The sequence below is a fragment of the Triticum dicoccoides genome, chromosome 6B (genome assembly GCF_002162155.2).
Source record: "Triticum dicoccoides isolate Atlit2015 ecotype Zavitan chromosome 6B, WEW_v2.0, whole genome shotgun sequence".
In the NCBI taxonomy this organism is placed as follows: Eukaryota; Viridiplantae; Streptophyta; class Magnoliopsida; order Poales; family Poaceae; genus Triticum; species Triticum dicoccoides.
In genome coordinates, this window is record NC_041391.1 from 590,898 (window position 1) to 615,631 (window position 24,734).

General features: G+C 41.0%; 3 pseudogenes; 2 read left to right on the top strand and 1 right to left on the bottom strand.

Annotated features, from left to right (window-relative positions):
- The window catches only part of LOC119323747, a 27,637-nt pseudogene extending 21,389 nt beyond the window's left edge, over positions 1 to 6,248 (bottom strand).
- A 4,101-nt stretch (positions 6,249 to 10,349) lies between these two features.
- LOC119323750 lies at positions 10,350 to 12,501 on the top strand (annotated as a pseudogene).
- A 2,576-nt stretch (positions 12,502 to 15,077) lies between these two features.
- LOC119323751 lies at positions 15,078 to 17,217 on the top strand (annotated as a pseudogene).
- Positions 17,218 to 24,734: the final 7,517 nt, after the last annotated feature.

A 24,734-nucleotide genomic window follows, 5' to 3' on the forward strand; every position in this document is an offset into this window, starting at 1 on the left:
TACAACAATAATTTCACCAACTCCTGTATTCCATTTACAACTACTAATCAATCAAGATTACTCAAACAGCCCGTATTACTCTAGCGACCATTCGAACACCAAGGGCGGCTGTTGATACTATTGGTACCGCCACCATGGCGCTGACACCAATATCTCCTCGCGCAGCAGACTGGCACGCATGGTAGGGGCGCGCGGGAAGCCGGTGCCATCTAGGCAGCTAGGCTCCGGGTTCCGGCCAGCAACCGACGAGGATGTGAGGAACGACGAGGTGGCTCTGTGAGGGGGACGAGCGTTCTGCTCGATGTGGACAGACCGTCGCTGCGTTCCTCCCTAGATTGTCTTATTGGGCCGTTTTTTCTCCCAAGCCCAGTTAGAGACATAGGTATATACTCCCTTCGTTCCTAAATATTTGTCTTTCTAGACATTTCAAATGACTACTACATACGAATGTATGTAGACATATTTTAGAGTGTAGATTCACTCATTTTGCTCCGTATGTAGTCACTTGTTGAAATGCCTAGAAAGACAAGTATTTAGGAACGGAGGGAGTAATAAGCAGATCCAAAATCCCAGGATGGGCTGCGGCCCACCCGTAGATCTGCCCTTGTCTCCATTTTTGCCGGCATGGTCATCATGGTTGCCACTCGCCACCGAGGCACATTTTTTTTTTGAAAAAGGTGGATTACCTCTGGCCTCTGCATCTGGACGATGCATGCAACTATTTTATTAATTGTCCGTAAAGACCTTACAAAGTACTAGTACATCAGGCAGTCTGAAGTCACCATCTTAGCAATAACCATCGCTACTCCTATCCACCTGATGAATGTGTGTCGTTAGTCCGAGCCTAATACCAAACAGACATCACAAGAATGCCTAGCATCTAAAGCCAGAGGCCCCAACCAAGCCACACACTGGGTTCAGAGCCCTAAGTAGTCTGACGCACTCTCTGTGTCGTCGCCGCCATATTCCATCAATTCATAGATAGAGCAGAAACTAATGCGCCCACCTTGCCAGACCTCTGCCATTGACACTACCATGATGCCAGACACTATCCTCCTCCTGCGCGAGTCCATCTCCGCGCATCAGACTCCGAATCTCCACAGCGCCACGTCGCCGAGATCCACCGCCATCAATGCGGAAGATGAAGCGCCGCTCAACCAAAGAAGTCGCCCTCTAGTCCATCGAGCCCATGTGTACCTCCACAAATAACGCCCCAAAGGGGGAAACGACACCAGAGTGTCGCCGTCATCCGATCCGCTGATCTATGTTTTCCCCCAGACATAGCAGAGAGTGGCCTTGAACTTCTCCATTGCGATGCCTTCAATAAGGGAACGACGCAGATGGCACTGCCACCGTCGGCCTTAGTAGTAGCCGAAAGCAAGTTTTTACCCAGATTTGTTCGAAGAATCCATCTCTCGTGCACGGACCGCCGCCACCACCAGCACCACTAGGCCGAACACACGATGCCCAGAGGCTGCGAGACTCATCGCCACCAGGCCTGACAGGCTGCCACGGCCCGGCTCGAGCACCCCAGATCCGATCGGGGTCAAGAGCCCCAGGTCACAGCTGCTGCCGAGGCAGCACCACCGGATGGGGACAAGCCCTGCACCTAGCCACAGAACGAGCCTCCGCCGGTGCTTCGAATCGCCGCGCCACCAAGCCATCACCAGGAAAAACTAGGCCTCCGCAATGAAGGAGGGAGAGGCGCGCTAGGGGAGAGGCACCGCCGCCGCCGGCACTGCCCGGGCTTTGCTTGGTAGTGGCCCTTGGCGGCGGCGAGGGGGGGTGGGGAGCGGAAGGATGGAGGATGTGGTGTTCCACAAACATATTCCACTAAAGTTTACTCCTCTATTTTTATGGGATTCGTTAGAGTTGGCCTTACCTGGTCAGGGTTCCCATTCATCCTCCCAGGTTCACTCAAAATGTGGATTATTTCCGATATAGAAGGTCTATGTCCTGGTTTTTCCTGCCTGCACTGTACTGCCATGTCAATGCATCTAGTGACTTGATGGTATTGTACCGATGTTGGTGGCTTATTCCACCTGTGTCTCCACCTTCGAAGTACCTACATTTAAGATATGTTTATTAATTTTTATAATCCAAGAATCTTGCCGTGCAAATTATGTCAATGTCATGGTATTTGTATCCAGCTGGCAATTTTCTAGTTTAAGGCTAAGCGTTTGCCTCATAGTGTGTGCAACTACAGAAGTGCATCACTTCAACTCGCCACCATAAAAAAACTATCCACCCATGTGCAATATATCTACAAACATGTTTAAATCAGATATATACTTCAGTAGGGTAGTGAACATATTCAAGTGAGAACAAAAGATCCATGCAGAACATTGTCATTGTTCTTAAAAGTGAGTGAAATTACACTTACATTTTTTTTGTGAGGGACGCCCTTACACCCCTTTACTAATTCTATGATTATGGCACCCAAACTATATATGTCAGCCTTGAAGGAAATTTCTCCATCTTTTTCGTATTCTGGAGCGATATATCCTCTGCAGGAAAATGTGATAGTATGATGCATTATGCCACAAAGTAAATGTAGGTTTGTATGATAGAGAAATGTCAGTTAACTAGTGGTTGTACCAACATATAGCTCACCGTGTTCCAATAGGTTGTGCCATAGTACGTGAGTTTTTATTTGGTCTTGACAAACCAAAATCCGTTAGTTTTGGAACCATTTTATCACCTAGTAATATGTTTGCTGGTTTAAGGTCCATATGAATAATATTTTTTTCATTGTGAAGATAACACAGACCCTGGCAGATTCCCATGATGATTTCATAACGTGTTTCCCAATCAAGTCCCCTTAATTCATCTGTAGAAGAATATATACATACAACCAAAGGAGTTGTGTTAAATTACATACCAAGCAATGGTAGATTTTTTTTATTGAAGGTAAGGGAGTGTACAGAAGAGATGCATCGAAATGTGATAAGATCGTACCACTAATATGCTGATCAAGGCTTCCTTTGCTGATATACTCGAAACAGAACAATTTTGCTTTTACGCTGGCCAAATTAATTTCTTCTGATTGAGCCTCTTTTGTAGGTATCTGATATGAATTAGAACAGAAGCCAAGAAACCTGACTACATTTTGATGATCAATCTTTGTTAGGATCTTAAACTCACGATTAAATTGCTGGTCATCAATTGGGTTTACAATCCTCTTCACAGCAACAAAATTCCCGTTTGGGAGTACACCCGGTTGGTCAGTTTTTCAATGATGCTCAGCCTTAATACACCACATGTTTTGCTTCTACAGATGGTACTTTATAATCGAAACTAAGTTATCATTATGTATTGTATAAATAGTAAATTGTACCTTGTAAACCACCCCAAATCCACCCTGACCAATCATTCTCTCTTCGGAGAAATCATTGGTGATTTTCTGTAACAGTGCCAATGACAGATTGGTCGGGTTCTCCTTTCCTTCAAGTATAAGCTCCAGCACACTTGCGTCATCCATTCTAGGTACACGCTGTTATTAAGAACAAGAGCTTAGCAAATTCGCTTGCCTGACTGACAGATTTACAGAAACTTGAAGCAAGGAAATGCGTACCTGCTGGAGATTTGGCCATGTATGCAGTCTAGCAAGCACAAACTGGAACTGCCTCAAGGCGATCTAAGCACTGTTGGAAGATGATATGGGTTTAAAGATAGAAATAAGGAGTAGAGATTAAATAGGTTTAAACCATCTATGTCTTGTCTTGTACTCCCTCCGTCCGAAAATATTTGTCATCAAAATGAGTAAAAGGAAATGTATCTAGACGTATTTTAATTTTAGATACATCCCTTTTTGTCCATTTTGATGACAAGTATTTCCGGACGGAGGGAGTACTCCAAGCCTCTACCCCTCATGTATTCCATATATACCCCATACAAAGGTCAGATCAATACAACGATACATAACACAATATTTATCCATCCTATACAATTTCCATAAGCACATCAAACACGATCCTTGTGCAAATATTCTACCAAGGAAAATGGTAACTCTGAAAGAGAAAAGTTATCGTGGAACAGGAGCAGAGCATGGAAAAGAGATCAGCACACCTACTAGTAATGAAGCCGTTGGTTGGTACTTGGCTTATGCAATAAAACAAACCTCTTATGAATTTCTTTCAGCTCCAAGTCTACACCTACCGCTACTGGTTAGCGCGTTCATTAGGCATTAGATTATTTCAACAATAATTGAAGCAAGCTTGATATTTGGTCCCATGACATATATATTTAAATCTGACAGCATCAGCAATTATGTAACTCCGACAGCATCAGCATCAGCAACCGAGGTGCTGACCACGCCACCATCCACCAATTATGTAACCGACTTATTCAACCGTGAGGGATGACTTTGTATTCAAATCAAGGCTTCCGGTTTCTAATTGTCCCGTTCAACATCACAACCTTTTATTAACTCCTCCCCTTGTCCTCTCTACATACGTAGCAAAATGAGTAATTCTACACTCTAAAGTAACATATGTATGTGATCCATAGTGAAATCTCTACAAAGACTTATATTTAGGAATGGAAGGAGTATATACTACTCCCCTGCCGGTGTGGATAATATTTCAAATATATCTTCAATTTTATTGCCAACGCATACATGTTTTTTTTTGAGGATCCAACGCATACATGCTATCCTATCATTTCAAAGTACCTTCCGCTGGCGAACTAAACTGTGGTTGAACGGTTAGAGGACTGTGGTATCCCCAGCCCACCAGGATTCAAATCCTGATGCTTGCGTTTATTCCTGGATTTATTTCAGGATTGACAAAGGTGGCAAAGAAGAGTGAGAGACTGTAGGAAAAGGTGATTTGGTTTTCTTGGATTTAGAGATGCAGCCAGCGAAAGCTCCCAGCCACATGTTTCTTGGCCATTATTTTGGCAATGAGAGAGGATCTCTAAACTCAAAACGCATGATCCACTGTAGTAGTTTTTTTCTTTTGAAAAGAAGGATAACACCGGCCTTTGCATCGAGCGATGCACACAACCATATATTATTAAAACTGTAAAATTCAGATATACTATAGTAGTTAATCAATACATTAATAGGGCCTTCAGTTTTATCTATACTTTGTCACTAACAGCCAAGCCATTAAACAGTTTCATAGTGCTACTTGTCTTTTTTTTCTTGGAGATATAGTGCTACTTGTCTATTAACTACGCTAGCTTATGCATCCCAAGTTGCCGACCTCAAGCTTCAATATTGCCCAAAAAAATGACCTCAAGCTTCGATTAGACTAAAGTCAATGTCAAGTACCAACCAAGCTTATCTACAGATTTTTGGCATGTAATTCTCCATACAATTCCCTATGCAATTGCCAGCTCCTTAAAATTGCCTTCTCTACAATTCACATTGATCAACCATCTAATGCATTTTTTGTTCATATAATGGACTTCTCCATAATATTCTCCATGCAATTCTTGTTCTTGTAGCAACAAGATAAACACCAATCATTTACCCACTTCTAACAAATTTCAACCAATAGTACTCATGTTCAATCAACAAATCAACAAATTTCGTTCTCAGTTCATATTTAAAAAGCAATGAACGGTGTTCGCTTTACTTACCACGAGAGGAGGAGGCTACCGATCTCAGGCGGCAGAACAGAGCACGTAGGAGCCAGGTGTGTCTGGCTAGGGCAGAGGAGATCGGATGGACCCGGGTCGGAGGAGCTCTGATGGAGCCAGGTCGGAGCAGCTCGATCTGATGGCAGTGGAGGAGTTTGACTTGGATGGGTGAAGCTCGGACGGGCGGCGGCCGGAGCGGATCTTGGACGGAGCGGCGGGGTGGGAGCTCGGGCGGGTGGTGGAAGACCCGAGAGAAATCTCGGTTCCTCTTTTCAGAACTAGAGCATGGAAAAATTAGTTTGCTCAAGACTGACATGCTTGCAGAAATTTGTAGCAAAGAAATGTGTACCTGCTGGAGATTTCGCACAAACTGGAACTGCTCCAAGATATATATACTAATGTGTGTGGGTAGATGATTACTCTGAAAGAAGAGGCAAGAAATGGAAGGGATATTAATTCAAGCACAAGCACAATCAAGACTGCTAGCCAAATGGAACAGGAGCAGACAACAAACCAAAACGACTTAGGCCTACAATGGAGATCAACACACCTGTTATGAATGAGCAGAGACGAAAAACATAGGTTGGCACTTGCTTTGTTCAATGAAAGAAACCTTGAGCGCCCCTCTTATTTGTTTCACACAGTTGGCAGACTTAGACAGAGTCTTCGCCTACCGCTGTCCATAGGCATATTAATTTGTTTTTACAATAAATAAAGGTTCCATCTGATCCCATCGAAAAGCTCCACGTTGCTACTTGTCCACTTGAACATCGTTACCTTTTAAAAACTCCTCACCTTGTCCCCAGATGTAGAAGTATATAGTGCTCCCTCTGTCCGAAAATACTTGTCAGAGAAATTGATAAAAATGGATGTATCTAGAACTAAAATACGTCTAGATACATCCATTTCTCCAACGAGTATTTCCGGACGGAGGGAGTACTACAATCTTTCCAATGCATACCTGTTATCCTACAATGTGGACGTACTTTCCACCATTATATTCTTTCCATGCCCCTGCACACAGAACTGTGGCAATGGAGAGAGAGACTGCAGGTAGGTGGTTTGGCCCGGGCACACATTTCTTCACCATGATTTTCCTAGTGATAGAGGATTTCTTGTAATCTAATTGCATGATCCACTTTGTAGACTGTAGTACATAATCAAAACCCCAATAATGCATCGACTAATCCACTGGCAATCATGGTCACTTGGGCCTTCAGTATACTTCCATAATCCTACAAGTCTATTAACTAATCGGCCGGCAATTGATACCATAATAATGCATCGATCGGCTAAGCCGCCGGCCACGTTCTGTGAACTGATCGATGCCACTTGGGCCTTCACTTTTATCTATACAATGTCACTGTTAAAAGATAAGCCATTAATTAGTTTCATAATACTACTTTGTCAACTAGCTACACTAGGTTATGCATCCCATGTTTCCCAGCCTGCAGCTTTGATTATAGTACAGCCAATGTCAAGTACCAACCAAGGTTATCGCATCCCTTCGGATTCTTGGCATGGATACTTAAAATTGCCTTCTCCATAAAATTTACATCAATCAACCATCTAATATATTTCTTTGTTCACATAATCGACTTCTCCATACAATTCTCTACGCGATTCTTGTCCTTTTAGCAACAAGAAACAACAAGATCAACACAAAACATTTGCCAGCTTCTAACAAATTTCAACTAATAGTACTCACGCTCAATCAGCAAATCAAAAAGTTTAGTTCGGGATCGACCCTCCGCCCCCTTCCTGGCAGAAGCTGCCCTCTAGGCTCGGGCTCGATATTCCTTTCTTCTGTTTATCCGCCGAAACACTTGGGATGTCCATTAAAAGCATTGTAACGCAAACTATAAACCACCTCCTAGGAGACATGTAACCTTTAAAATAAATGCGAAGTCTTTGCGTTTTCTCGAGAAAAAAATGTTTAGATCTCAGTTCATTTAAAAAAACAATGAACATCGTTCAGTTTATTGAACATAACAGGATGGGGATGACCGACCTCAGGCCATCAGGCGACAGAATGGAGCACGGAGGACTTCGGTTTGTCAGCTGGGGCAAAGGAGATAGCGTCGGATGGACCGGGGTCGGAGGAGCTCCAATGAAGCCGGGTCGGAGGAGTTCGGATTGGACGGGTGAAGCTACCATGGGCGGCTGCCGGAGCAGATCTTGGCAGGAGGGCCAGCATGGCAGCTCCGATGGGTATGGGCGGAGTGGAGCTAGGGCACGGCAGAGCTCGGTCGGGCGGTGGAGCAGTGGCTCGGGCGGGTGGCAGAGGACCCGACAGGAACCTCGGTTTATTTATTTTTTAGAACCTCAGTCAGAAGAAATAAACATGATGTTTCCTTTTTTTCATCACTTGTTTGCGTGCCTCTATTTATCCTGTAGGTGCCGAAGGATGCTGTTTATCAACTAATGCTCTTCCTCTAGCGACCCCATGGGCTACCAGGCTACCCCACCCCTCCCACCATCGTCACAAGCCCCACCGCCCCCTCGACACCAACCGTCGGAGCCCCAGCGCCCCGCCGCACTCCGCCACCTCACCCGGGTCACCGTTGCGCTCTTTGGGGGCAAACTTGTTGCCACCATGGTCTGCATCAGCGTTGGCAAGCCCATAGTCGTCATGGTCTAGCGCTCAGGTATCCTTTTCCAAAATTGCATCCTTTACAATTTCCGGTCCTGCATCACCTTCTCCCAAGGCTAGTTTCCACGCCTACTCTCCCCGGGGACTGTCTGGGTGACGCCTCCACCTGGATCTCCTCGTTTTCTCAGTCATCCGTCGAACACTTACTGAACTACTCCCTCTGTCCTATAATATAAGAGTGTTCTAGTGTCAAAAACGCTCTTATATTATGGGATGGAGGGAGTACTTCTTTTGCGTCCCTCCCAAGAAGCTACAACTGAATCCGAACCATTGGATATTAATATCATGTTCCATTAAACAGTTTTACAGAAATCAAGTATGCCAATTGAATCAACAGACCATCCTAAACTTGAGGCATTTGTTTACATGTGACCGGGTGCTAACATTGCCTGACTAGAAGGAAGATTTCATAAATATCTACGAACAAATTCTTTGATCGAGATATTAGAAGTTCCTAGCTGAGTAGCTTAGCAGCTGTGGATCTCAATCATCAACAACAAAACCTTTCAAAAACTACTAGTACTTGTCTGCAAATATTTGAATCATTTTTGCATGCACAAAGGTGCTGCAATCACAAGAAGATACATGTGGATTTGTACGGGTAAAATACTAACATATGATACATCCTTTTGGCTAGAGAAAAGACAAGTCATGCAGCTTGACGCTACCAACTTTTAGAACTGCAAATAGAAAAAGTTAAGCAGATTTTTTGATTCTCTTGTCAGTCTGTATCACATCGACATGAACAAAATTCGTTTAGCAGAGAGAGAGAGAGAGAGAGAGAGAGAGAGAGAGAGAGAGAGAGAGAGAGAGTTGCCTGAGAACGTTTCCAACCAATTTCCTTTTATTGCAAATTTTCCACGCAGTTCCTGACTGCGTGTGAAAGTGCAGCAGATTGTCTTAGCATGATGAATACGACTTAAAATTTGAAGACAAAATTCCGGCAGAAAAAAATGAACACGATAGAGTACCAATACGAACAAACCCAACAGAAGTTGACTGGATATGGAAGACGATAGAGTACGTAGCTTATGGTAGAGCAGGTTAGAGTTAAGTAAGGTGCTTAAACTATAGCATAGTTAATAGACAAGTACTACTAGCGTTATGAAACCAATCGCTGGCTGTTAGTGACAGAACGTGATGGCCGGCGGCTTAGATTAATTAACCGCTAAAGCAGGTGCCATGTTTTGCCCTGGGTTGGTTTGCTTGACTGCTAGTACTTGTTTTAAATGTAAATTTTTTTTCTACTCATAATTTGGGTTGCTGGGGTATATATTGATCTAAATGGTTATTGGGGTAGAAGATGGAGTCAAGTCAACACTATTCGTCTATCAATGCTGAATCCTTAATTCGTGCAACCACCTAGTACCTCGCTCTACTTAAATGTACATGATGGTGATGGGATCGTCATCTCCATTCGAGCTCTCTCGAGGTTAGTGGTGTTCCCTGTTCATATCACTGGTACTGTTTCCATTCAACATCTTATTTCCCTCCTCTTTCCAATCAATATGCTTTCATATGTAGCTTTTTGGCATGTTCGAATTTCAGTACTTCTACGCCTTGTGAATATCTCTGTACTTACGTGATTTTCTTCTCTCTCTTTTTTTATTGCCACAGAATGATACAAGTTTGGTAGGATATATAGTCCACACCAGCATAGATATTAGACTCCAAGTGCTTGAAGCTATTACAGACAATTTTTCCGATCAGAAAAAACTCGGCAGTGGTGGGTATGGAGATGTTTATAAGGTACACTATATCACCTTTGGATTAAATTTGTAAGATGCCACTTTGTAATATGGCATGTTGAATTAAAGTTAGTAATTTGCCTGCTTTTTGTATGTCCAACAAGTTGGTAGATGTTAAGTATCATGGTAGAGTAAGAGAGCTCATAATATGTGAATAATCACTATATTTATATCTTCTATATAGAAAATTTGTTTTGTATTTCTCTCTTGGACCAAACGACACACCAGGTTATGTTGCATAGATACTACTTTCCAAACGATACACCCATAAGAGGCCCAGATAGTTCTGTCTTCCATTATCAAAAATATATAATTGTTGAGTAGAAACCATGAGCAATTTTAACAAGTAATCTGTACAGGGAATGCATAATGGAAAAGAGATTGCAGTGAAGAAGCTTCGTCCCTTGATAGGACTTGATGATAAGGATTTTAAGAATGAATTCTGTAACCTTAGCAGGGTCCACCATGAAAATATACTACAGTTAGTTGGCTACTGCTATGAATCACGGAATAACTTTATTGAGTACAATGGAGAACTAAACATGTCTACAATAAAGGAGTGAATTCTTTGCTTTGACTATATGCAGGGTGGAAGCCTTGACAGCCATATTACAGGTACAGAATAGTGCTCGAAGTTATGTTAGGATAAATGTTTCAGCAGCTTCATATAAGTTTGTTTCTCCTTTTCAGATGAGTTGTGTGACCTTGACTGGCCATCGTGCTACAAAATTATTACTGGGACCTGTGATGGTTTAAAGCACCTACATAGTGCACATGACAATCCTATTTTCCATATGGATTTGAAACCTGTTAACATGTTACTAGATGAGAACATGACGGCTAAAATTGCTGATCTTGGTTTATCCAGACTTGTTAATTCAACACAAACTCACAGAACAATGGTAGCCAGTTTCAGACGAACATTGTGAGTTAACTGAATGATCATGTATTAATATATGATGATGCTCGTGGTTTCATTCGTGTTTCCCTAAAAAATCACCCTTAATGCCTATGATGCAGCGGGTACATGCCGCCTGAATACATAGATGAATTCGCTATATCAAATAAGTTTGATGCCTACAGTTTGGGAGCTATCATTATAAGAATAATGGATGGAGCAAATGGCCACTCTCATTTCTCTGAAATGGGTGCCGAAAAGTTCAATGGAAACGTAATAAATAAATACATCCTGAACATATGTCATTTTGCCCTTATTTATGTGAAGAAGTTTTTCTGAGAGTCCCAATTTTATTTGCAAATTTCATAGGTTATATGAAACTGGGATAGAAGGCTGACAGGAATGTCGACATTGAGTTATTCATCAACAAAAGATGACATCTTACGAGTGAAGACGTGTGTTAAAATAGCATTAAGATGCGTAGAAAAAGACAGAAATGAAAGACCCTCTATAAAGGATATTGTCCAGGAACTGGAAGAACTAGAATTGGAGATTAAGAAAATGTCACTACATTCTCACAATTCAGAAGACCTAATTGCCCAGTTATGATCACTAGCAACATGGAGGTCTTTTTTATCACCTGGATGCCTTTTCTTACTAATTGAGTAACAATGAAGGTGCAATGTTTATCTAGGTTTAAGAAATTTATGGATTTCTTTAGACCATTGGGCAATCCTAGGTTTTACACGTTTTATAAAGAGAAAAAGTTAATTTCTAGTGTCAATTAATGGACTGTAAATTTGATCTTGAACCTTTAAATCAAGTTGAGAGGAAAAACAATTGGTGTCGATGTATTAAATCAACACTCTGTTTGTCAAAAAAAAGCAATGCCGTGTCGAAAGTTGAAGAAACGGAAGTACAATTTTCTTCTATATAATGTGAACTTAATGAAATCCAAGCAACATGATACATAGCAAATCCATTGGAAGACATGTTCAACGTAACATGAAATTAAGCAAAACTTTGGATATGAGGAAGGGAGCAATTTAAATTAAACTTTTTTCTCAGGACCCATGTCATTAACAAAACACCATATCTTTAACTTGCATGGCTAGGGAATCTTTAAGGTCTATGATATATAACTGATATGATTTCTTTCCTCAAAAGCTTTTGCTCGTCCATATTAATTCATTTCATATTCCGCATAGAGAAGCTCTGGCTGTAGTACTGTTCTTTCCCTAGATCAATCCCAAGAGTTACGCTTCTTATTCGAGCCAAGGATGAACGCTTCAACCTGCCTGCAGCTAGCTAACATGACAGAGGGCTTCATTGCCTTTAATATAAAAACCAACAAACGAAAGTATTATGCACAGCCAAGCATCGGAGTTATGCCGCCATGTTCTAAGCGCTATATCTCTGTGACACTTAACGCACAGGAGGAGGGACCAATGAATACACAATGCCATGACATGTTTGTTGTCCAGAGTTCTCGTGTTAATGAGGATCTCACATCCGACGAGATCACTACTGCCTTCTTTGAAGAAGGGAAGGTGGATATGATGAAAATGCCGATTGTTTATGTTGCAGCAGACCAATTTCCAAGCACCAACATCTAGCTAAATGGATCGGCACATGTTAGATATGTATGCTTAGGATCTCAAACATGTATCCTGGTTTGCTCTTATTAGTGTTCGGGCTGTTTGCCCTGGACAAGTTGTGCTCAGTATTCTGTCTAAAAGTGACATTTTTCATATGATGCCTGTTATTTCCATTAGCAATATTGTGATATGGCTTTTTGTCCTGGTTTGCTCTTATTAGTGTTCGGGCTGTTTGTCTAGAAAGGTTGTGTGTATCCACAATTTACGCAGAGGCTGAATATTCTCTTGCATCATCTAATAAGATGCTTTCGGTATAAACGTGCTGCAGGAATGATATGGCTTTACATAAAAAGATCATTATATAATCATATACACATTGGCTCCGTCCTTGATCAAGGCTTCTTGGTCCGTTGGATTGTCATTTGGCCAAGGGTGCATGTCTACGCCGAGAGCAAGTGGTGGGAGTTGTCCGACCACCATTGATGGGGGTCAAGTCTACGGATTCGGGATTCATCAAATTATATTTCTATTACTGATTTATCTTTATATGCTTATTGTTGGCAATAAGCCATGCCCGTGCCCGTGCGGTGGTGACCGGCGTCGACGCGACAGTTCTGGTCCATGGTGGGCACGGGATGTGTCCTGGCGTGAGTCCGTGCTCATGTTGGTTGCGTGAAGGAAACCATACTACTCTAAGCCAGGTACATCTCCTGCCTACGGCCCTGCTCCCGTTCTCCAGATCCACCTAGCTAGTAGCTATTAGCATCCTCTAAGCCAGGTATGGTTGTGCGGCTCTGCTTATCAACCTTCTTTTTTTGCGGCCCGGAAAAATCAAACTTTGATGAGAATCGAAGCTAGATGGTTGGCCTGTAGTTGGGCAATCTGGGTCTTAATTCCGGTGACAAATTGCACATTACTCTGTTACTGAGTATGCGGAATTTTAATAAGGTCAATTTCTACTCCCAGCTACTGCTACTGCCTACTGCCAAGCTCACATCCTCTTAACTAGGGTCAGGTAAGGCATCCTGCTCAGCTGCTTTTGGAATGGAACTGTTCCCTGATTGATTAAATGAATGGTACAACTCCTCTGTCCCCATTGTACTAGATTTTTTACAAGTTATTGCAATATGCTGACAACTGCTATTGGACAACACCAGGATGCATTTTATATTACAATTTACTGATATGGTGCGAATATTACATTTTACATTACATTACATTTTGCAAAACTCTCTACAACTTCAGCTCTACAAGTTTACCTTAATCAAGGAGTAATGCTGCCTGGATCTGTATAGCTTTTGAGGATGGAAAGGCAATCACACTGCTTCATTATTGAAACTGTCAGTGCTATTATTGCAGAACACCATGCTCTGAGGATGGATCGGTGGAAACGGCGGCGCCAGCCTCTGAAAAAGGACAGACCCAATGCATAGAAGCTCCCACACAAGGTGGGGTCTGGGGAGGGATTATAGGAACCTAGTCTTACCCCTGCAAAGTGCAATGCAGAGAGGCTGGTTCGAACCCAGGACCTCTTGGCACAAGTGGGGAGGACTTCACCACTGCGCCAGCCTCTGAGATGGCACCAAACCGGTGTGTGCCCCGCACCGGGCAGTGTGGCTAGGTTGGGGCCTCAGATTTTTGATGTTAGGCTTTGGTGCGAGGTCTGTTTGGTATTCGGCTCGGATTATCGGCACCCCTTATCAGTTAGATAGGAGTAGCGACAGATGTTGTGAAGATGGTGGCTTCAGGCTTACTGATGTATCTCTTTGTAAGGTCTTAGTGAACAATTAATAAAATGACTGCATCCATCGTCAAAATACCGAGGCCGGAGGTCATGCTCCTTTCCTAAAAAAAAGTACATGGAGCCACTTGGCAGCAGTTAGGGACAGTAGCAGCTAGTTCTCTCGGTGTGAACCTGATCTGAGAGGCAGCAACATGAGATTTCAGACAACAATAACAACTGGAGTACCAAATATCTGCAACATCTGACGAAATAATGAGGACACGGCGGTAGCTGTAAGGAAGTTTCAAGAAGAAACGTGGCAGAACTGTGAGCAAGCGCTCATATAACAAAGCAATTTGGAAGACCACAGACAGCATCCGATGTTTACAAAATGACACCTTAAAGGAAGTGTATGTTTAGCTATCTATTTTGCGGCAGAATGTTTTGTTGATCTCTTGTATGACACTCTTCCTTTACTTCATGGCTTCATAGTTCATACTCAGCATGGATCACATCTTTCGTTCTTCGTCTGCAATATATTTATCTTACAGCAATCAGCTAAAACTTCTACCAACATCAATGAAATTGTGTCCTGAACACAGTTCAATGGCAGCACGTACACTACATCTAAATAAGTGAAAGGGAAATTCTCCATGCGCTCGGCTCAGCCCAGCGATGAGTAGGGTGTAAATGAAGCCGCAAAATCATTGCCATTTCCACTTTAGCTCCTTTCCAATCCGACTGCAAGAAAAAATATTATTCATACTATAAAAAATATGTTTTTTCTGGAAATGAAAGTGATGGGACAAAAATAAAGGTTTAGACACTGTTGGAATATGAGTACAGAACTTGCAACAGGGACAAGGCGACCATGCAAGACCAAGTACCAATTAAGAACATGACTGAGATGCACACAGCCAAATAAGGTCCTCTCATAAAAATGAAAAATAAAAAGGCAAAATACAAAGAAACATGTAGAGTCCATATAACGCCTAAAGTGGAGTGGGGCCAATCCTAAGATCATGTTGTCACCCATGTTGGGTAAAAGTATCCCTTGCTGTAGCCTCCAATCCTGTACACACTTACGTAAACAGGTCTCAATTCCCCACGCGTTGTAGAGAGGACCATAAACGAAGAGTCCCGATATATCTGTAGATAACCTGCAAGAGAGAAGTGTGCTGGATAGGCAAAAAAAGGTTTAAAATGAAAATAAATGCATTTTAAATCTCCAGAAAGAGAACATGTCATGAAATTACTGTTAAAAAGACTGGATTCAAATGTTGAGAACAATCATCAGCAAGAAATTGGATTCAAATGTTAGTGGACAACCATCAGCAAACTGAAGTCAGAATATAGCCCAACGGTAGTTTTGTTTTGGGGAAGCTCTTTACAACAATTATTAGACAACAATTCCTTTGAGGGAAGCATACCTCATTCACTAAAGAATATAAAGGGGCTCAGTAAACTGAACCTGATCAAGAATAAGTTCTCATGTAATATTCCTGAGGCCCTTCGCAGTATTAGCAGCTTGCATGAACTGTACCTAGCACACAACAACTTGTCAGGGTCAATCCATCAGTTCTACAGAATTTGACATCATTGTCTGAATTGGATATATCCTTTAACAATTTGAAAGGCAAAGTGCCACATGAAGGTGTTTTCAGAAACATTACTTACTTAGCAGTTGTTGGGAATGTCAACTTGTGTGGTGGTATACCTCAACTTCATTCTGCTCCATGCCCCACAAGCGACTTAATAAAGAACAAAAGAAAGCTGCCAAAGTCTCTTGTAATTTCTCTAGCAATAGCTGGAGCAATCTTGTTCTCACTTTTAGTTATTCTTCTTGGTTGGATATTTTGCAAGAAGCTCAAACAAAGCTAGAAGACATTAGTAAAAAACTCAATTGATGAAGACCATTACAAGAGGATCACCTATCATGCACTATTGAGAGGAACTAATGAATTTTCAGAAGCCAACTTGCTTGGGAGAGGAAGTTATGGTGCAGTTTATAAGTGTGTTTTGGACACTGAAGAAATAACATTGGCTGTCAAGGTGTTTAATCTTGGTCAATCAAGTTATACCAAGAGTTTTGAGGCTGAATGTGAGGCCATGAGAAGGATACGACACCGTTGTCTCATCAAGATCATTACATCTTGTTCAAGCATCAACCACCAAGGACAAGAGTTCAAGGCATTGGTTTTTGAGTTCATGCCCAATGGTAACTTGGATAGTTGGCTTCATCCAAGATGTCAAGAGCCCACTATAGACAACACACTCAGCCTTGCCCAGAGGCTTGATATTGCTGTCGATATCGTGGACGCAGTAGAATATCTGCGCAACTACTGTCAGCCACTGGTGATCCATTGCGATCTTAAGCCAAGCAACATTCTTCTTGCTGAAGACATGAGTGCACGAGTTGGAGACTTTGGCATATCAAGGATCCTTCAAGAAAATACAAGCAAATGGGTGCAAACTTCATATAACTCAACTGGAATTGAAGGTTCCATAGGCTATGTTGCTCCAGGTGACTGAAACTCTTCTAACTTTTTTTTTTACTTTTCACTTGAACGTGGCATGCTAACCAAAGAACTTTGCATAATTGCAGAGTACGGAGAAGGCTCTTCGGTCTCAACAGCTGGCGATATTTATAGTCTTGGCATATTGCTACTTGAGATGTTTACCGGAAGGAGCCCAACAGAAGGCATGTTCAGAGATTCATTGGATCTGCATAAGTATGCAGAGGATGCTCTTCCAAATAGAACCCTCGAGTTAGAATGTGGTTGCACAGCGGACAACATGATGACACTACAAGTATTAAAATCGAGGAGTTATTAGTTTCAGTTTTCAGGCTTGGCATAGCCTGCTCCAAGGCACAGCCCCGAGACCGAGCAATGACGAGGGATGCAGCGGCAGACATGCATGCAATCAGAGATGCATACCTCAAGTTTATAGGGGAGCATGGAGCAGAAAGAGAAGCCTCTACTCGGGAAATTCAGAATAGCTTTGAATAAACAAGCTCGTACAAGGCATGATCCAGCATAATAAATTTGTATGTATCGCTACAGATGTTAAATGTTTCTCAGAGGTATGCTGATTTACAATTTTATGAAATAAATGCATAAACATGGTGTTTTGCAATGATGCACTACATCAAGTTGTAGAGAGATTCATAAATCAAGCAGTGTAATTGTTTTTCCATTATCAAAACTGTACGCTTGCAGACAACATTATTGGTACATGCTTCAGTAGACCTGAAGTTGTAGAGAGTTTCAGTTGTTTTTCTTTTTTCTCTAAGCAAAACGATCCGATTTTATCTGTTTACATCTAAACAAAGTGCATTGGTGTTATGACCGGCATATTAAGTGCTTAGCCCAGTGGGTTGTGTCCCAAGTTATCTTATTGTTATTAGGGGCTTAGCCCAATTATCTTATCCTTATTAGGATTGTTTGCTTAGGAGTCAAGTAAACCTCTCTATATAAGGAGATGAGATGTATCAATCTAATCAAGCAAGAAGCAATCATTATTTGCTCGGCTTCCCTTAGGGAGCCGGGAGACCTAACCCTAGCCGCCTCTTGCGCCACTGCGGCCTCTCCCTCTCACGCACTACGGCGCCTTGCCGCCGGCGACCGCGAGCTTCGCCATGTCCAGCCCCCTCCTTCCCCTACAACCTACGCCCTAGACCCGGTAGGGTCCTAGCTCCTACATTTTTGATATCAGGTAGCTTGGGTCACTATAATATTCCAAGGGAAGGAGTAACAATGTTTGCGCCCGCGCTAACAATGTTATTCCGCTGAGGAGTAACAATGTTTGACGCGCCGATAACAAATGTTTTTTAAAATACTCATATCTTCTAAACGGTAACTCCAAATTTAACATGTTATATACGGAATTTGATTAGAAAAATGTGTAGAACCTAAATATGATATTATTTTACCTGTTAATAGTTTGAAAAATACTATCTAGGCTGCAACGTTAATCAACAATGCATTATCCGTCTTTTTTCATACCGGCACTGATTCTGGTTGGGGATGAACACCTCAGCAAAATCAAGATGAAATTGAAAATAAATTTGTTAGAGACACCCAATAAACAAGGACATGCATGACAAAAAAGAGAGGTCAAGCATGAAAGAAAGTAAAAAGGAGGCATGCATGATAAAAAAAATACAAGTTTGATAAGAAATAAATAGTGATGAAATAGGGACCGATACCTATGACATGTATGTAATTTGCAATGGGGCTCACAGTCACAAAATATTTCCAAGATAGTATATTTCCATGTATGATAAAAAATAAAATTAAAGACAAGTTTGATAAGATATAAATAGTGATGAAATAGGGACCGATACCTATGACATGTACGTAATTTGCAATGGGGGCTCACAATCACAAAAGGTTTTCAAGATAGTGTATTTCCATGTGAAGTTGTGTACCCGTCCTGTTGTGTGCCTTGCCATGAGTTTGACAAGGGGGTACAATAGTGATCCAGGAGTAGACCATTGGACAACGGTCAAACCCGTTGACTAAACCTCTCTCACTTCGTAATTTGTGTTAAATTTTGACAGCAGGAAGTTGCTTAAGTACAACATTTTATTTTTACCAAATAATCAGTAATACTAAATTGAAATCAATTATTTAGTGAAATAAACTCATCAGTGAAAATATACCAAATAATCAGTAATATTAAATTGAGAATAAATTATTTTAGTGAAATTAACTGATCAGTGAAAATATAAGATTTAAAAATCAGACTATAAGATTTAAAAATCAGACTGAAAATTATAATGAACATTTTGAAAAAATTGTAAAACATATATATTAGATCGTAACATTCACTTTAAATGAGTCAATTCGAGACGAAAATTTGGAATAAATTCGGTGACAAAAATTGGCTTTTGCAAATTTCCATTTACATGCTGCACGAAAAGACTTTTTATCAAGCTTACCCATTCTTTTGACTCCGATAGTGGATTGAGTTTATGATCATGCTTTTAAAGACCTTTTAGTGAAATTAACTAATCAATGAGAATATGCCAAATAATAATTTATATTAAATTGATAATCAATTATTTTAGTGAAATTAACTTATCAGTGAAAATATAAGATTTAAAAACCAGACTGGAAATTATAATGAAATTAGCTAACATTTTAAAATTTTGTTGCAAACCAAATATATATTTGTCTTTCTAGAGATTTCAATAAATGACTACATCCAGAGCAAAATGAGTGAATCTACACTCTAAAATATGTCTATATACATCCGTATGGTAGTCCATTTGAAATCTCTAAAGACACAAATATTTAGGAACAGAGGAAGTAATTAGTATGTCAACTGGGAAGTAACAATGTTCCGAGAACAAAAACAATGTTCCTTTGCGGGCCAACGTAACAATGTTATTCCCGGGAAGTAACAACTTGGTCGGTTGTACCTCCGCCACCGGAGGTCAATGGCAATAACATTGTTATCGTCGCGTCAAACATTGTTACTCTTCAGCGGAATAACATTGTTAGCGCGGGCGTAAACATTGTTACTCCTTCCCTCGGAACATTGTTATTATCGTGGCTGACGCTAACAATGTTAATCCTCGAAATAACATTGTTATCGGTGCTTCAAACATTCTTACTCCTCAGCGGACTAACATTGTTAGCGCGGGCGCAAACATTGTTACTCCTTCCTTCAGAACATTGTTAGCGGTAGCCACGATAATAACAATGTTCCGAGGGAAGAAGTAACAATGTTTGCGCCCGCGCTAACAATGTTATTCCGCTGAGGAGTAACAATGTTTGACGCGCCAATAACAATTGTTTTTTAAAATACTCATATTTTTTAAACCGTAACTCCAAATTTAACATGTTATATACGGAATTTGATTAGAAAAATGTGTAGAATCTAAATATGATGTTATTTTACCTGTTAATAGTTTGAAAAAAGATACTATCTAGGCTGCAATGTTAATCAACAATGCGTTATCCGTCTTTTTTCTTACCGGCACTGATTCTGATTGGGGATGAACACCTCAGCAAAATCAAGATGAAATTAAAAATAAATTTGCTAGAGACCCCAATAAAAAAGGACATGCATGACAAAAAAGAGAGGTCAAGCATGAAAGAAAGTAAAAGGAGGCATGCATGATAAAAAATAAAATAAAAGACAAGTTTGATAAGATATAAATAGTGATGAAATAGGACCGATACCTATGACATATGACATGTACATAATTTGCAATTGGGGCTCACAATCACAAAAGATAATTATGATAAACTGAAGCGGGAGCAAACATTGTTACTCCTTCCCTCGAACATTGTTATTATCGTGGCTGACACTAACAATGTTATTAACATTGTTATCGGCGTGTCAAACATTGTGCCTACACAGACTAAATTGCCAATTATTCTAAGCTGTGTTACTAGACTAAATGACCAATTTCGCTAAGTTGTGCCACTAGACTAAATTGTCAATTTCGCCAAGTTGGGTCAATAGACTAAATCGCCAAGTTCGCCAAGTTGTGTCACTAGACTAAATCGCGAACATCGCTAAATTGTGTCACTAGACTAAATCCCAACTTCACTATGTTCACTAGTCTGCTGATAAGTCATGGCATAAGAGAGAATTGTACTCCCTCCGTTCCAAAAATCTTGTCTTAGATTTGTCTACATACGGATATACCAAGTCACATTTTAGTATTAAATACATCCGTATCTAGACAAATTTAATACAAGAATTTTGAGACGGAGAGACTAAGATGTAACGGGTTATTAATCTAGACAGTATGGCATCACTAGATGTCTAGATCAATAGATCGGGTGTTAGGAAGGCATCATAACCATCGGATCACTGGTACAGAGATCATACCCTATGGATCAGATGTGCGCATCATCTTCGCAGAGGCGGGATCGGAGAGGATCACATGCAAACCAATAAACCAAATGGGATCCTCAATCTGGAACGGAGAGGAGACAAACAGTCAACATAAAACATATATGGAACCGAACCCTACTGTCCACGAATAATGCTCCCGGTCAAGGTTAAAGAAGGATGGATGGATAAAGAGGAGAACGTACCAATGCTTGTGGTCCGGGCCGGCCGTCAAGCCGCCGGAGCATCGCCGGAGTTGGGTAAGGTTAAAGAAGGATGGATGGATAGATGCGGCCACGACCCAGGAGCGTCGATCCCAATGGAACGACAGAGGGAGAAGGGGGAGCGGCAGAGGGTAAATAGGGCTCAGACTCTCAAAAAGATCGTTTCATCTGGCCTGGTGCGCTAGCTGGGTTATTTCCTTTTGGCCTCCTTGAATGTACCTTCCTTTCTAGACATGCCATTTTTTTTAATTAATAGATAGAAAATGGCATTCCGACGTACGCATAGAAAATGGTATACTTGATCGTGACCACGAAAACGCATTGGAATTCTAAATAACAAAGAGCGAAGGGATCAAGGTCTCGCTCGTTTTCTCTAACCTAGCCGCCGCCACGTGAAGGCGGCTAAGGAAGCGATCCTCAACCTCCGATCTGCACCGGCCAGGGCTGATCCCCTCTCCCTCCGACTGCTGCTCCGGTGGCAGGAGGAAGGGGTGACCCCATTCTTCCGCTCAGTAGTCAGGGATTGTTTTTGTAGGTCGTGGTGCACCGTTGGGTTGGTTGAAGCGGCGCCCGGCCGAATAAATCTGCCTCAGCTACACTCCCACATCGACGATGTCCTTCATGGCCGCTTCTTGGACTTCATGGAATCATGTGTTTGCCGATCCTTCAGAATGGCGAGGTTAGTTCTTATGGATGGTATCGGTGAGGCGGCGGCGGCGACCCCTTCAGGTGTGTCTCTCCGTCTGCTCTGACCCCATTCCTAAGACGTTGTCGCTGACGTCACGATGGAGCAGGGAGGTTTTTTCATCCGGGAGTACGCACAAATAGTTGTCTACGCAGGTGACAGTTGAAGAAGGTGCATCCTGTGATGGGTTCGTGGTTGGAAGCTGACAGTTCTGGTTTCCTCCCCCAATGTCGTAGTTGTGCGGGGGTGTAAGTTTTGGAGTACGATGGCATGTCCGCGGGGACGTTGCCTAGCACTAGTGCAGAACCGGCCTTTAGTGCCGGTTCGCTAGCCGGCACTAAAGACTGGGGACTAAAGGCCCCCCACCTTTAGTACCGATTGGTCACGAACCGGCCTAAAGTGCCACCATGTGTCACGAGCCAGGCCCGGGTGCGTGTAGGACATTAGTACCGGTTGGTGTGGTAACACCAACCGGTACTAAATGTTTGGGTGTTTTTTTTTATTTTCCTTTAATTTTATGTTTTCTATTTAATTTAGTGATTGTTTTACATTATAATGAGTTGTTAAATCATTAGGTGAAAGTACCGCGGATTAGTTTCGACCGGATGCATTGGATCTAGCTACTAGCTAAGTGATCAAGTATATGTCATATCCATATTATACTTGATCACCGAATTAGCTGATCAAGTATATGCCATATCCATATTATACTTGATCACCTAATTAGGTGATCAAGTATAATATATATGGATATGGCATATACTTGATCACTTAGGTAGGATCCATCCAGCTGAAACTAATCTGCGGTTTCTTTCATTAAATGATATAATAACTCATCATCATCATCATATTAATATAAAAACTCTTGCATCATATCATCAAACATGAGTATATATACTCTAGCTAGCTAGCTAAAAATCATCGTAGTCGTCATTATCACTATTTAATCATCATAGTCATTACCGCTATCTAATCACCACCAACACTAGCTCTTAAAGAAGAAACATTCACTTGTACGGGAAGCAAAAATATCATTGAGTTCAACATGATTGTCATGATATTATAAGCATTCATAACACCACAGAATCAAATCACTCTTTGAGATTAAGTTCAGAACGAAGAACACGGACATGAAAGGACAAGTACAAAGAGCATGAACTAGCTAAATCACTCCTACGGCTCTCTCTCGGGTAAAATAGCATAGAACATGTATAGCTCTTCTGATTCATCATACTGGAGCATGCAGATGAACCTGTCTCCTAATCGTGGGCTGCGCTTCTTATTGATGCCCCCTAGTACTTCTCTGCGATCGTTAACAATTTTCCTCCAATCTTTCACTATTAAGCATTCATCGCTTCTAGAAATCCTGAATGCACTCATGTGCAATGTAGGATATGTTGGCCGTAAGCTAACAATTGACATGCGACCTTTAGTCTCGATCCCCTGAGGCACAACTGTCATCGGGAGTCCCTGTTGAAGAACATCGTATAATACTTCATTAATATACTTAGCAATGAAAGTTTAGCAAAAAGATTATGTATGCAAAAGATGCACTAAGGACAAATAGTAAAAATCTTACCATCATTTCTAAATAGATGTGACCGTAGTTTAATACGATCACTATGGTCGCACGTTTTGAGTACTAATATTTCTAAGTGCAGGATGAAAATTTGTCTTGACAGTATGAAGATCCTCAAGCCATGAAACATAATGACTTATCTCCTCGCAGTTTAGTTCAGCTCCGGGACAGTAGTAGGTCCTGTCGACCAAGCGTCGGACATGTTTGTTTGAATGGAAATAAGCTGTCAATAGAAATTAGTTGTCAATTATTTTTGAATAAGCAATATCAAAGACAAAAATATAGTTGAGAAGAACTCGCATAATGGTAGAACTGCAGGCGTCTGCACATCGACCCATATGTCTCTATTACCTTCAATATCATCTTCCGGACGAATATCAAAGGTGATAACCATAGCAGGCTCAAATGCATAAGCCTTGCATAGTGCTTGCCAAGTTTTGCATTCAAAATAGGTGTACGTGTTTGCATTGTATACTTTGTCATTGAAAGTATAACCATGCTCAGTTTTCAGGTAAACTCTCTTTACCTCCATAGTTTCCATAGCACTGAAACATATCTTATCCAAGACAAAAATTCTTGCATGGCAGGGGATGCGCTAGTAGAATAGTGAAAATTAAAAATTATAAGTCAGGCAAATGAAGCATATATAAGTCATGCTTAATTACGAAAACAGACTTGTCGTTGTGACTTCCATGCAACTAGTTTCATCCAGCTTGATGCTGAATCGCCTATCATCAACAAGGAAATTTATGTCGCATATGCCGCGCTGGTCTTCACAGTATTCGCACATAATGAAATATTTTTCGTCGTCAGACGACATTTTCTATGTTTATATAGGCGAAACATTAAATACTTACTAATTCAATTAATTCAACTAATTCAACTACTTCTATTAATTCAACTAGTTCTGTTAATTCAACTAATTATATTAATTCAACTAGTTCAAATAATCTAGTTCAACTAGTTCAACTAGTTCAAATAATCTAGTTCAACTAATTATATTAATTCAACTAGTTCAACTGAGGATTTACTAAAGTTAAACTAGTTATATTAATTAACCTAGTTCAAATAATCTCATATACCTAAATTTTCTTACTAAAAATAAAATAGTTCTATTAATTCAACTAGTTCAAATAATCTCATATACCTAAATTTTCTTACTAAAAATAAACTAGATTCTATTAA